This window comes from Cervus elaphus, chromosome 12 (assembly GCF_910594005.1).
Source record: "Cervus elaphus chromosome 12, mCerEla1.1, whole genome shotgun sequence".
NCBI lineage: Eukaryota > Metazoa > Chordata > Mammalia > Artiodactyla > Cervidae > Cervus > Cervus elaphus.
In genome coordinates, this window is record NC_057826.1 from 4,167,491 (window position 1) to 4,180,646 (window position 13,156).

At 41.3% G+C, this 13,156-nt stretch overlaps 1 long non-coding RNA gene across 1 annotated transcript; it reads left to right on the forward strand.

The window, feature by feature from the left end:
• The first annotated feature begins 635 nt into the window (after nucleotides 1-635).
• LOC122705601 lies at nucleotides 636-8,078 on the forward strand. The gene is made up of 3 exons (XR_006344152.1): nucleotides 636-845; nucleotides 983-1,171; nucleotides 7,720-8,078. It is a non-coding gene; the product is annotated as an uncharacterized LOC122705601 (long non-coding RNA).
• Nucleotides 8,079-13,156: the final 5,078 nt, after the last annotated feature.

The following is a 13,156-nucleotide window of genomic DNA, read 5'->3' on the forward strand; positions in this document are numbered from 1 at the left end:
GACTTGAAAATGACTTCTATTCCTTTATACCTGAGTAACTCTGGGTCATCAATGGACAGAATGAAATTCCTGGGTGAAATGCTCAGTTTCTACATAAAGTAGCCAAGCTGGATGTCTCATGCGCATGCCCTCACGCAGATACACACAGTATGTGTGCTAAGCCGACTGTTTGAAGCACTTGAAGGTAAGATGGATCTGAGGAGGAAGAGGAGAGAAGATGACATTTCTGGACAGCAAAGCATCTTTCCATTATTCTTCATAGAGAATAAGAAGATATATCCCCATGAATATTAAAATCCTAAATTTAGAGAACTGAGTCCTTTGCAGAAGGGTTTGCTCACTTGAACTTAATAGAAACAAAACAGTAATATTCCCCGAGATGACCACATCATCCGTTAATATAAAGTTTTTCTCTGTAGGGCTGGATCTACGGGAGATTTGTCCAAGTGAAACCTGTGGTTCTGGGTTATGTGACTCATCAGTAGCTCTTCTGGCTCTCTGCTATTTGAAATAAACCAGATTTAGAGCATCTCATCTCGAGTTATTATAAACCCTAGTGTTTTAAAGTTGCCTGCCAATTCAGAGTTATATCTGTCCGTTCTTTCCAGGGAGTGAGGCATGGGATGGGGAGGAAGACTTGGCACCCACGGCCCTTCCTCGCAAAGAGAGAACGCAGATGGCCCTGACAGCTGGGGACGAGGAACCGCAAGCCATGGAAGAGATCGCAGCTGAAGATGGATTATGAATTTTCCCTGGAAAATATTGCCTGAGCGAGAAGTAGCGGAAGTTTAGGCAACTCTACTACATGAAAAATACACACAGAACTTCACAGCCAGCTTTTCAAGGTGACATTTTGAAACCCTAAAATGACCGCAGGTGATCCAGTGGAGGCGGGAGATTCTGCGCTCACTAGTGTGATTCTCCTGTCATTTGTTTTCTCAGTTCTAACAATGTCTTCCGATTGCCACTCACTGAAATTTAGCCAGCAGCTGAGAGCAGATTGCCAGGGCGAGGATGCAGAAAAGAAGAGAGCCTGGAAGGATGACAATTTTACGTATGGCTGCCCCGAAGAAAACATCTGAGGACGTCTGTCTGCAGAATCTTCTTCGTTTTAACATCAAAATTAAAATCACAGGAACCCATCTGCCAGTGCCTCTGACTCAGGGTTCAGGTGGGAACTGACCCCTTTTCTTTTTTTTTTTTCTTCCCCAGCCCCAGTCAGATTTATCTCTCCTCTTGTTTTCTCCAGGTCTACTCTGCCAAGTGACAGTAAGTTTGACAAATGACTCCTTACCCATAGATTGAGTGTTAATGCATTCATTAAAAAGTAATAGCAAGCATTCATTGAGTGCTTGCTATATGTCAGGAAATGTATTAAAAGCTTTCACATGTATTACTTCCAACCAACTTAACATTTTCATTTTGAAAGCTAGCTAATGATTTAACCCAAGAAAATGGCCCAAATGTCAGAACTTTAGGCTCCCAGCAGGGGAGAGAGGGTGTATTTATTGGCTATAGAACATGGAGATTCTCAAATCACATCTGGTGGTCTATCATCCATTTTATCCTTGGAAAGGTGTTTATTAGAAAGCATATAAAATATGAGTCAGAAGCCCTAAATTAGAGATGAGTATCTTTTATAGACAGTGATATTTATCCATCACTGAAATTCTCTGAACTTCAGTTTCCTTATCAATAAAAGCAATATAATCAATAAGACCTTTATGGGTGATGGTGGAGATTAGATCTCACTATCAGTTTGTAATTTATGTGTGTGTACTTAGGCGCTTAGTCATGTCTGACTCTTTGTGACCCCATGAACTATAGCCCAACACACTTCTCTGTCAATGGGATTCTCCAGGCAAGAATACTGGTGTGGGTTGCCATTCCCTTCTCCAGGGTATCTTCCCAACCCAGGAGAACCTTTGTCTCTTGCATTGCAGGCTGATTCTTTACCAAATGAGCCAGCAGAGAAGTGGATTTGTAATTTAAAATTATCTATCTATATATATATATATATATTTTAGTTATACTGATGTTTGTTACTAATAAGTCTTCTGTATGTTTTTCAAACCAGAATCACCAAGGTCACTTTGGGATTCCTATGGATATTTTTTCAATACAATATTTGGAAGTCTTTAATCCTTTAAGGACGTCATTCTAATTTAAGACAAACTTAAGACAATATTTGCCATGCTTATTATGGATTAAAATCTACTTGATGAACCGATGAGAATCACCTTAAGGAGGACTGTTTTCAGTGAAGCGCTACTATAGCGTGTGGACAACTTTAATTTCTTACTCAATATGTGTATGTTTCTAGGTTGTGTGGGTGTCTGATAGTCTTAGTAAAAGTTTAGATATATGAGTATAATAACTTCTATTTAAGCTCAAAATCATCTCAGCCAGTAGCTGCCAAATTATAAATGGTGCTATTATTACAAAAGTGCTTCTCAGGGGGCCTTAGTGTTAAAGAACCTGTCTGCCAATGCAGAAGATGTGAGAGACGCCGATTCGATTCCTGGGTTGGGAAGATTTCCTGGAAGAGGGCGTGGCAACCCAGTCCAGTATTCTTGCCTGGAGACTCCCATAGAGAGAAGAGCCTGGTGGACTATAGTCCATGGGGTCGCAAAGAGTGGGAGATGAATGAAAAGACTTAGCATGCACGCTCGCATTGTTACATAAGCACTTTTGAAAGGCCTGGGTAAAATTATTAATATTTTTTTATACCAGAACTTATACATTTTTTTCTGGTTTGGCAAAAAAGTAGAGAGCAATAGTTTGGGAAATTTGATTCATTTGGGAAATGAATAAAAATGAAGCAGGGATGTTTCTGTTCAGTTTCAGGATGTTTTGCTCATCTGGTTTGGAACTTTTGCTCATTAGTCTGATAGGTCCATATTAAAAGAAATGAATACTGCTTTGGATTAGCTTTGATGGTCATATATATAATATGAGAAGTAGGCAATGTTTTCCACTAGTTTCTTAGTAATGATAGTAAGAGAGATCCAGATTATTTGTGTACTGGCGTTGAAAGTATTCTGAATATGACTAAAGTCATATGCAAGCCTTAGTTTTGACAACTGTTTCCCACTCCATTCCTCATGCCATGAATTCTGCATCAGAAAAGGTAGTTTGTTGGGCTTCCTTTTCTGGAGGAGGAGTGAACATCTGTACTGGTTCTGGCTGTGTTTTACTTCTCTTTCCATCCCTAGTCTCTTGCTCAGAAACCTGCACCAAACATTCAGAGTGATCTGCGGCTCTGACATCACAACTCCTCTTGTCTCCATTTTCACCTGCGAAAATGCTACCCGGATTTCCAGGTTCTTCTTCAAATTAATCTTTCTTTTATTTTCTCTTTCTTTCTTCCTCTTTCCTTGTTTATTTCCTTCCTTTTCTTTCTTTCTATTTTTTCGATCCAGGCTTCATCTTTCCAAATGCTGGTTTTAAGAAAAGTGTTTTCTATTTTCATGATAGTTATTGAGGATATTAAAATGCTTAATAACTTATAACTTTTTTTGAGGATAGAAATAGTAACACATGCCGGCATGGTTCCCAAATCACATACCGTTGCATCTGGGGCCCCACAGTGAATTTACCAGGGTGCTGCTGGGTATTTTAAATTTTTCAGGGAAACGCTGACAGCTGACATCGGTTGGTCACTGCCTGAACTACAATCTTGAGGTTGTTGGTAGTTTCAATATTGGATCACTTTATATTCCTTTTCATGATCTGCAAAGCTCTGTTTTGCTTTGATCTTTAAAAATGCAAAAAATGAATGTGAGGCAATAAATGAGGACAGTCAAGTCCAACCTGATACCAATATTTGAGAATTTGTGCTGTGTTCAATAGGCCTATGCATCCTGTTAGTAAATACAAATAAAGTAAAGCATTTGTATATTTTCTCAATTTTAGCTCATTATTTTCAAAAGGCTAGTAACTTGTTATGATAGAATTGTTAATAAGTTAGTGGAGCCTAATTACTTAATAAATGAAATGATAAATGTTTATTTTTGCTAAGTGAGTTCTGTGAAAAAAATTATTGAGACAGTGAGGGTGCTGTGAATCAAGAAAGTCTGGGACCCTTTGTTATATTGTATGACATTTGTGTTCTTTGCAAACACCTAGAGTGCTCTGCTGCTGCTGCTAAGTCACTTCAGTCATGTTCGACTCTGTGCAACCCCATAGACGGCAGCCCACCAGGCTGCCCCATCCCTGGGATTCTCCAGGCAAGAACACTGGAGTGGGTTGCCATTTCCTTCTCCAATGCATGAAAGTGAAAAGCGAAAGTGAAGTCGCTCAGTCGTGTCCGACTCATAGCGGCCCCATGGACCGCAGCCCACCAGGCTCCTCCGTCCATGGGATTTTCCAGGCAAGAACACTGGAGTGGGGTGCCATTGCCTTCTCCACTAGAGTGCTGTATTCAGTGTATATTCAATCAATACTTTTTTATTTGAAAGAACTTATGTTCATGGTATAGCAGTGAGTTTACTTAGAATTTGCTTCTCTTTCACATAAATAAAATATTTGAAAGATTTCAAAATGAAAAAAACAGCAAACATCAAATATTTACACATCCATGGTGCTATGCTAGGTACACTATTTATGAGATGCAAGCATATTTCCTTATATAGTCCCCATGATATATGACAATCTTAAATTATCTTTTCATATCACTTCTCTTACATATCCAGACTCTTCAATGTCTGACAAGGTGAAGGGGGAAGAAAAGGTATTTGACCTAGCATTGACTTATGGACTATAAAAAATTTCATTAACGAAGGTGGAGACAGCATCATCCTGAACATGGACAGTCAGTATCAGTCAATAAGGGCCATGCAATAAAGCTCTACAGGTTTGGTTTTAAAAGAATCCCGAGAAGCTTGCCTCTGCAGAATGGTATTGATTGCCCTTTACCATCAGATGCTGGGTAAATTACACAAAATGCTCACACACACTATTACAAGAGATAGGGAGCAAATTGACAGATCAGCACCAAGCAATTTCTTGCACTGGGCAGAAATTCTTTCCAAAAGGTTTTGTGCATGCACAGTAAATCGAATATACAGGGGCATAGGAATTTCTTAGTCTCTGAGATGGGCAGTATCATGGGAGATTAGATGGAATAGCTGAGATGAGTGAATATTGTCATGGACAGATGGGTAGAAAAGGGGAGAGAGGTTCCTGGAAGGGGACGAGAGAAACAGAAATCACACTTCGCAGATTTTACAGTTTCGCCTCAGGCTAGCCTGGAGCTACCAGGCAGTTTGATTGTCATTTAAAATCTGAATTCTTAGTTTATTTAAGAGAATGTGAACCTTAAAATGTCTCTTTACTTTCATTTGCAATAGGGCAAGTGAGGGTTTTTCTCACACATAACTTCTTAAGGTCAACCAAGATTAATAACTTTGTAGAAATTTAATAATTTTTGTTGTTGTTCAAAGAAATCTGTTGCCCTTATGTCATTTTCTTTATCATTTGTGTTTTTAGTGAATTGTGAAATTATAGTCAAGGAAGGGAAGGGAAAATAGGGAGCTGTTGCCTCTCTTAGAAAAATGACTTGAGAGGAAATGTGATGTTTTGATTATGTTTGCATCAATTCATTTCAAAGTTGGAAATGCTGAGGTGCTTAATTGATCATTTTTTAATAACCCAAATAAGGCTGTTAATCAGCATTTACATTTAGGATCTATAGCCAGTCAACAATGGGCTTAGTTTTTAAGAAAAATTATCTAAAATTTGAAAATAAAACCAAAAGCATGATTCAATACCTTTTCAATGTTATTTCGGGATTTTGTAAATAGACTCACATGCACTTTACTTAATTATCTAGCAGAATGCACATTTGTTTGACTTAGCTATTCACTATTTGGCTAGAGTCCAGACATCAAGAAGTTACGTGTTAACATGAAGATATCTTCCAATAAGAGAGATAATCTCAAAGTGTGCAGTTTTATTGTTCTGTAGAGCATCAACTGCTTTTGTATCTATTACCAAATAAATTCCAGGATTCCTTTGATTGACTCACAGTACGCATCATCATTCTTAACAGGCTTTGAACTACCTTTATCATCTTACTGACTTTCTTGTTGGTTAATGAGTTGAATAAAACATTAGGTACATGGTTATTCTATGTTTGCATGAGAGTCATGTTTTAATCTTTTTTGAAAATTACATTGGGGTACTAATCAGATGGATAATCTTTGCTACATTCTCTGATCCACCTCTTTAAAGCAATCAGATTTCACACTATTAACTGCTTAGAATTCCAGACAGGCTTAAACTATAATTTGGATGAGGAAGAATCACTCATTAGAAAAACTGCCTAGGCAATTCAAGCTATTCATGTGTGTTGGCCATATGTTTTCTGGCCAGAAATGATGCCTTTTAACTGGAGTATACGTTGTATCCCTAAAGCAGGCATCACATTATCTTGGCAACTCAACGAAGCATATTTGGGGGATGCAAGTGGTAGAGAATGAAACTGATAATTCTGAGTGCTTACCACATGTGAAGCAGTTGTTATTCATGCTCTAATTTAGCTTTTTAAATAGCTCCATATAGTAAGATTATTGTCCCTACTGTGAAACTGCTCAGTCATATCCGACTCTGCGACCCCATGGACTGTAGCCTACCAGGCTCCATCGTCCATGGGATTTTCCAGGCGATAGTACTGGAGTGGGCTGCCATTTCCTTCTCCAGGGGATCTTCCCGACCCAGGGATCGAACCCGGGTCTCCCGCATTGTAGGCAGACGCTTTACTGTCTGAGCCACCATGAAAGTCATTATTGCCCCTACTGTACAGACGGGAAAATTAAATTCAACGAGGAAAACTTATTTGGCCAAACTACATGACATGGGTTAAACCCAGGTTGACCTGACTCCCAACTCACAGATTTTCTACTACCATGAAACCAAACCTGTGGGTTATTTCCATAGTTAGCTAGGAACTATCAATTAATGAGAATACTCCCTAACTCACTAAAATCATCACATTTTTTCTTTAGAGAGTGACCAAAAATTTTGGTCAGGTATTTACAATGATATTCTGAGTACTGTGCCACCAACAATTTGCAGAGTTTATAATACATAGAACCAGACTGGACAAAGGAAGCAAGTGAAAGAAAATATATTGTAGAATGATTTTAAGGTGAGAGCTTATTATCATAATATATTTTATAGCATATTCCAGCTTTCTAATATCAAACACTTTCGGGGAATTCTGTATCATGTAAACTCTTGATGGTGTCAATGCTGGGTCCTGCTGTGGGGTCTCTGTGGGGTCTCTGCCTGCCTCAGTGTGTCCATAGGTGGCGCTTGTTGATTTTGGCTAAGCCGGTAAGTCACTCTTTCCTGATATTCTGAGACTTCAGTGGAAGATGTAAATATAGGAGAGCGGGAACAAGTCAGCGTCGCTGCAGTGGCTGTGGAGGCACACGGGCCAGATGATTTCTGCAGGGTGCTGTTTGCTGTGGCCCCTGCCTGCCTAATCCTTTGGGGTTCTCTTAACGTGGCTGAGACAACGCCCACTCCACATTCTTCTTTTATTCATTTTGGTAGATTTTAAGCAGGGAGAGTGACTGACACATTCAGATGCAAACTTCCATCCCTCTTTGTAGCTAGATATGGCTAACTGACTATGTTTCAGATAGTGGGATGTGAGCAGTTCAAACACTGGTTTTCTTGCCCTGACGCTCTTTTCTGTCTCCATTTCTGCAGGTTTCAATGAGGCTGTTGTAGCAATGAAGCTCTGACCTTGCAAAAAAGGTCAACGTTTTAGGAAATGGCAGAACAACAAAATGCAGGGGACTGGGTCCCTGATCGGCTCTGTGGAAAGAGTGGGGCCACTTACACAGACTAGCGTGACTCTCATGTGGGCAGGAAATTAAGTCCAGCATGCACAGTCTGTAATGCCGAGGCATCTCCTTATTATAGACGTGGAGTCTCTACTTTATATATTTAGAATCTTCCCAGTTTTTTTTTTTTTTTTTTAACACCAACTCCTTCGGTCTCCTTCAGTTCTGTGTACTCCTGATTTGCTTCCAGTAAATTATATTTTGATTAAGATAGTGAAATTTGGGTTTTCTTGCTTGCCACTAAGAATTCTGACTGATATGGTCTCCTTCATTATATTATTTAAAGTGCTTTTAGTTTGTCCTGAAGCCACTGCTGTAACGATCACATTTTTTGTTTGTTTTTGCTGATTTATTTAGTGACTGCCAGGCACTAAGTTTTCTCTTAATGGACCCCCGTTTACTAAATATGAGTTTAGATGCAGACAGCTATCATCACCGTGCCTCATCATTCAAGAAAATTGTTAAAAGCTGGCATAGACCACTGATGGTATCTTGAGTCAAACATTTAGAAAAGATCAGGAGGAAAATATGCTTAGTCTATCAGCTCTTCTGGGACCAGTCCCAAGCCTCTAGTCTCTCCTGCCTAGGATTGATTCATAGTTGATGTCTAAGGAATGTGTGTTGAATTATTTGTTGACTATGTCATTGCTTTACCAGCAACAGGAAGGACTGAGTCCAGTGAAATTCTAATTAGGCAATTTCTGAGAAATTAACTGAAAACCACATTTAAACGTGTATAAGGACAAAAGCAGAACACAATGCTCTTCTCTCTGGCCTATACTTTCCTCCTTTCTTTAGCAGAGCTCCTCTCTGAGCTGAACCTATTATACCACGGGCTTCTTTACAGGCATTCTTTGCCCTTCTCTACCCTAAGAGGCTGGCCTTAGGGGCAACATCAGTGGGATTCCTGGGTGCTCAGTTTTCTATTGAATTCCCATCCTTTGGAAGGGCAGCCTTCAGGGATGGAGAAGTTGGGGAAAATAGTGAGGTCAGAGTGTTGGACTGGGTGGTAACTTGACTGAAGAAAAAAAAAAATACTCCAATTAAGAATTCCAATTCTTTATAACCATGTCTCTCTCCAGAGCTGACAGACTGTTCCCTTAGCTCAGCTCCTAGGTCCTAGAAGTGGTAAAGCTCCGGTCCTGTTAGGACCAGGGTACTGCACTGTCTCTCTGATTCCTCTACAAGCCCACATATATGATACTCATTTCATAAATAAACCTTCCTCAAGGTATCCTAATCTTGTATGTGTCTTTTGTTTCCTGTTGAACCTCTGGCTGATATTCTTTATGTTCAGATTTTGGAACTAGAGAGTTGTATTAGCTAATGTATAAACTAATGAAAAAACTCAGTGTCCAGGGACTTCAAAATCTTGGATTGTATTTCTCCTTCGTAAGAATAAATTCTCTGGCAGAGAGAAGTGGGGATCGCAGGGCTGGTAGCAGCTCCGCCCTCCCTGACACACATCTTCCACTGTGTAGATGGACGCTATTAGCTGCCCTGGTCCATGGTCTCCAGCCAGCGTGACAGAGGAAAACAGCCAAAGGAGTTCACTCTCTATCTTTTATTTATTTATTCATTTGGCTGCGTCTGGTCTTAAACCTCTGTTGCATCATGCGGGATCTTTCACTGTGGCATGTGAATTCTCTAGTTGTGGCATTTGGACTCAGTAGGGGAAGTGTATGGGCTTAGTTTCTCCTAGACATGTGGTATCTTAGTTCTCTGACCAGGGATTGAACTCACATGCTCTGCATTGCAAGGCGGATTCTTAATCACTGGACCACCAGGGAAGTCTCACGCTTTGGCCTTTTAAGAGCAAACTTCTGGAGTGAAGCACATTACTTCTCACATTGCATAGGCATTACCTCTCATGGCTGGGTTAGGTGACAGAAATGCTGGGAAGTTTAATTTTTCTTTGGGCAGTAATTTACCCCACTGTCTTTCTGTTACTATGGAAGTAGAGAAAAATTGTCATTGGTAGGAGACTAATTTAAAGCCAGAGGTTCATTTTAGTTCAAGAGGAGCCAGCCAGACACTGAGTATACACCAAGGATACAACATTGTAAAGTATTTCCTCCTGTCGATGAATTGATGGCTTACTGAGAGAAACAGGAGCTAAGGCAGATAGTTTCAACGCAATACACAGGATGCAGGAAATGCCCGGCACAAGTGCCGTAGGAACATGAGTGGTAGTTAGTCCTGGCTTATACCTGCACACAGGCATAAGGGAGGATGGAGTTGAACTGTGGCTTGACATGAGGGCTTCCCTCATGGCTCATATGGTAAAGAACCTGTCTGCAGTGCAAGAAGCTCGGGTTTGATCCCTGGGTCAGGAAGATCTCCTGGAGGAGGGCATGGCAACCCGCTCCAGTGTTCTTGCCTGGAGAATCCCACAGACAGAGGAGCCTGGTGGGCTACAGTCCAGGGCGTCGCAAAGAATCAGACATGACTGAGTGGCTTTCACTTTTCACTTTGAGATTGTAAGCACAAACTATTGCCCTGTCACCAAGCTAACCACCTGTACAAAGTCACCCATCTTCACATGGAGGTGAGCCCATGATAATATAAAGTTCTGCCAAGCTCCTATTCCCTGATGGAATCTGGCCTAAGTGGATATTAATGCTTGAGGTTGCTATAATCTCTTGCCTAGGGCACAAGAAAAACTGACTCACTTAATCTTGAGCTTTACTGATTGACCCTGAGGTCATTGTCAGGGGCAGAAGAATCCAGAAAAGACCTGGAGCAGACAGAGAATGAGCTCTGCCAGGTTTGGTATCCTCTGAGTTGCAAGAGAACAATAAAATGTAGAGACAACTCAACTTTCCATAGCCTCCCTTTGAGAAGTAAAGGGGTTCTTGGGCCAACCTGCACAGCAGTCTGCATGGAGCTGCTGTTGGTTCTCATTCTCCCCGAGGCTTTGATAAGCTGTGCATTCTAATATTAGAACATCTGAGACCCAATGTGACCATATATCTTAGGAAGGAACAGTGACCTGATGTACCTTCTTTCAATTACACATATTGAATATCTGCTACATGCCGTGCACTGTGCTAGAAGCCAAGGAGCTCCTAATCCCTTATATCCTTACAGTAAATCTACAGTCATAGAAAGAAAACCACCCATATGTCTTCTTAGAGTCTGTAGAACCAACTCCAAGGTACTCTGCTCGTAACATGAGGAACCGTTAATGGTGGACTTTTAGTCCGGGCTGTGGTGAACCTGCAGCTCAGACAGTCTCCTGCAGACCATGGCAGAAGGGGAGGGCAAGACTAAGTGAGCATGACTCCAGATCACCCTCGAGCCCGTTCTGCCAGGATGCTCTGTTTTTACTGGAATTATGTATGGATTTGTTATTGTTCAGTCGCTCAGTCATGTCTGATTCTTTGTGACCCGATGGAACGCAGCACGCCAGGCCTCCCTGTCCATCACCAACTCCTGGAGCTTGCTCAAACTCATGTCCATTGAGTTGGTGATGCCATCCCACCATCTCATCCTCTGTCATCACCTTCTCCTCCTGCCCTCAATCTTTCCCAGCATCAGGGTCTTTTCAAGTGAGTCAGTTCTTCACATCAGGTGGCTGAAATATTGGCGTTTCAGCTTCAACATCAGTCCTTCCAATGGATATTCAGGGTTAATATCCTTTAGAATTGACCAGTTGGATCTCCTTGCAGTCCAAGGGACTCTCAAAAGTGTTCTCCAACACTACAGTTCAAAAACATCAATTCTTTGGCAACCTGCCTTCTCTACGGTCCAACTCTCATAGCCATACATGACTATTGGAAAAGTCATAACTTGACTATGTGTTAGAATTCCATATCAAATTTCTTAAATGAAAGAAAACAGGGAAAATGGGCATGGGGATGAGACAGAATCTGTGCAAGTCACTAACTATTTATAGCTACATATGGATGCCGCTGAGTCATTGCAAGGGTCGGGGCTCCACATATTAAATTCCTGGATTCCTTTGCCACCTGGCCTAAGGCTGGCCCTGCCAGGGAGGGAGCCCGGCAGACAGGGGAGAGGAGCCGCTCTCTCCTTTCTGGGTCTTTCTCGGTCTCCAGCTGCAGTGGTTGTGACGGCAGCCACAGAGAGGCTGACAGCATGGGCAGTAGCAGTGCTAGGACTGCAGAGGCTCCTGGGATCTTGCTTAAGAGCTGACATCCTTCTGTGAAAGCCTCTGGTGGGAACTGACTCTGGGCCCTCATTAGTAGGGCTTCCCTTTTTGCCCCTCCAGCCCATAGATGTAACCAATACCTGTATTTCTTCCTCTCTGTTTGAAACACCTGCAAACATTTCTGCTTTCTATTTGGATTCTGAGAGATCCAAATGGAGTACGGATGGGCATTGGTTGCTGAAAAAAATGCAAATGAAATGAAGAATTGAAAATAACTACTGCAGAATAGTGGTTATTAATTGGGCTTTTAAATCTGTTATAAAAAATGGGTAAAGATAAAGGCTGGTGCCCTGGGCACTGGGGATGATAGAAAGGCTTTTTTTCTGAAGTGACTGCCCCTCTTGTGACCATTCATAAGCCCTGAGAGGGACTCAGGTGGTTAGATGTACAGATGTCCATGTCTATACTGGTCAGAGAGAGAGAGAATTTCTCCAGTACAATTGCTGATCTAGACACCATTCACATATAAGGACAGTTTCAGAAATAGATTTCCCTGACTGGTCATTGGATTGTTTATGTGAGGACAAGGAAAAGGGTGGGGAAATGTTCCTTGTGCCCAGAAAACTGTGGTGGCTTGCTTCCCTTTTGAATGAAGGTGTTTGCCCACACAGTGACTTAGAACTCAGCTCACCCAAAGTGGATCCCTTTTCCCATCATCCCCACAACAGAATGCTGTTGAAGGAACAACCACCTACAGGTTATTCTCTTGCTCCACACAATGTTCAGAATGTCATGGGTCTGTTTATGCAAATTAAAGGATTAGGGAGGCGTCCCTTGGAAATAAAACTGAATGGGATTAGAATAGGTGAGATAAACAAAAAGCCAAGAAGAGGTCAAATTTTTGCTGAAGAGAGAGAAAAGGTGTGCATTTGGACCATTTAAAGACTGACACTAAAAGCTGAGGTAATTGAAGTACGATTGATCATAAAATGATGGAGTGGAGAGGGAAGGGCCAGAACCAAAAGGAGAAAATAAGTACGAAAGCGGAGTCAAACCAACACGAAGGGTCAGCAAATGAGTCCTAATGGACTCAGAAACGAAGGCTAATGGGAGCTCAGCCTCTCTGAAGCCATCTGAAGGGTATATTAATTTAAAAGTGAGATGAAAAAGAAACCCGTAATCCCAA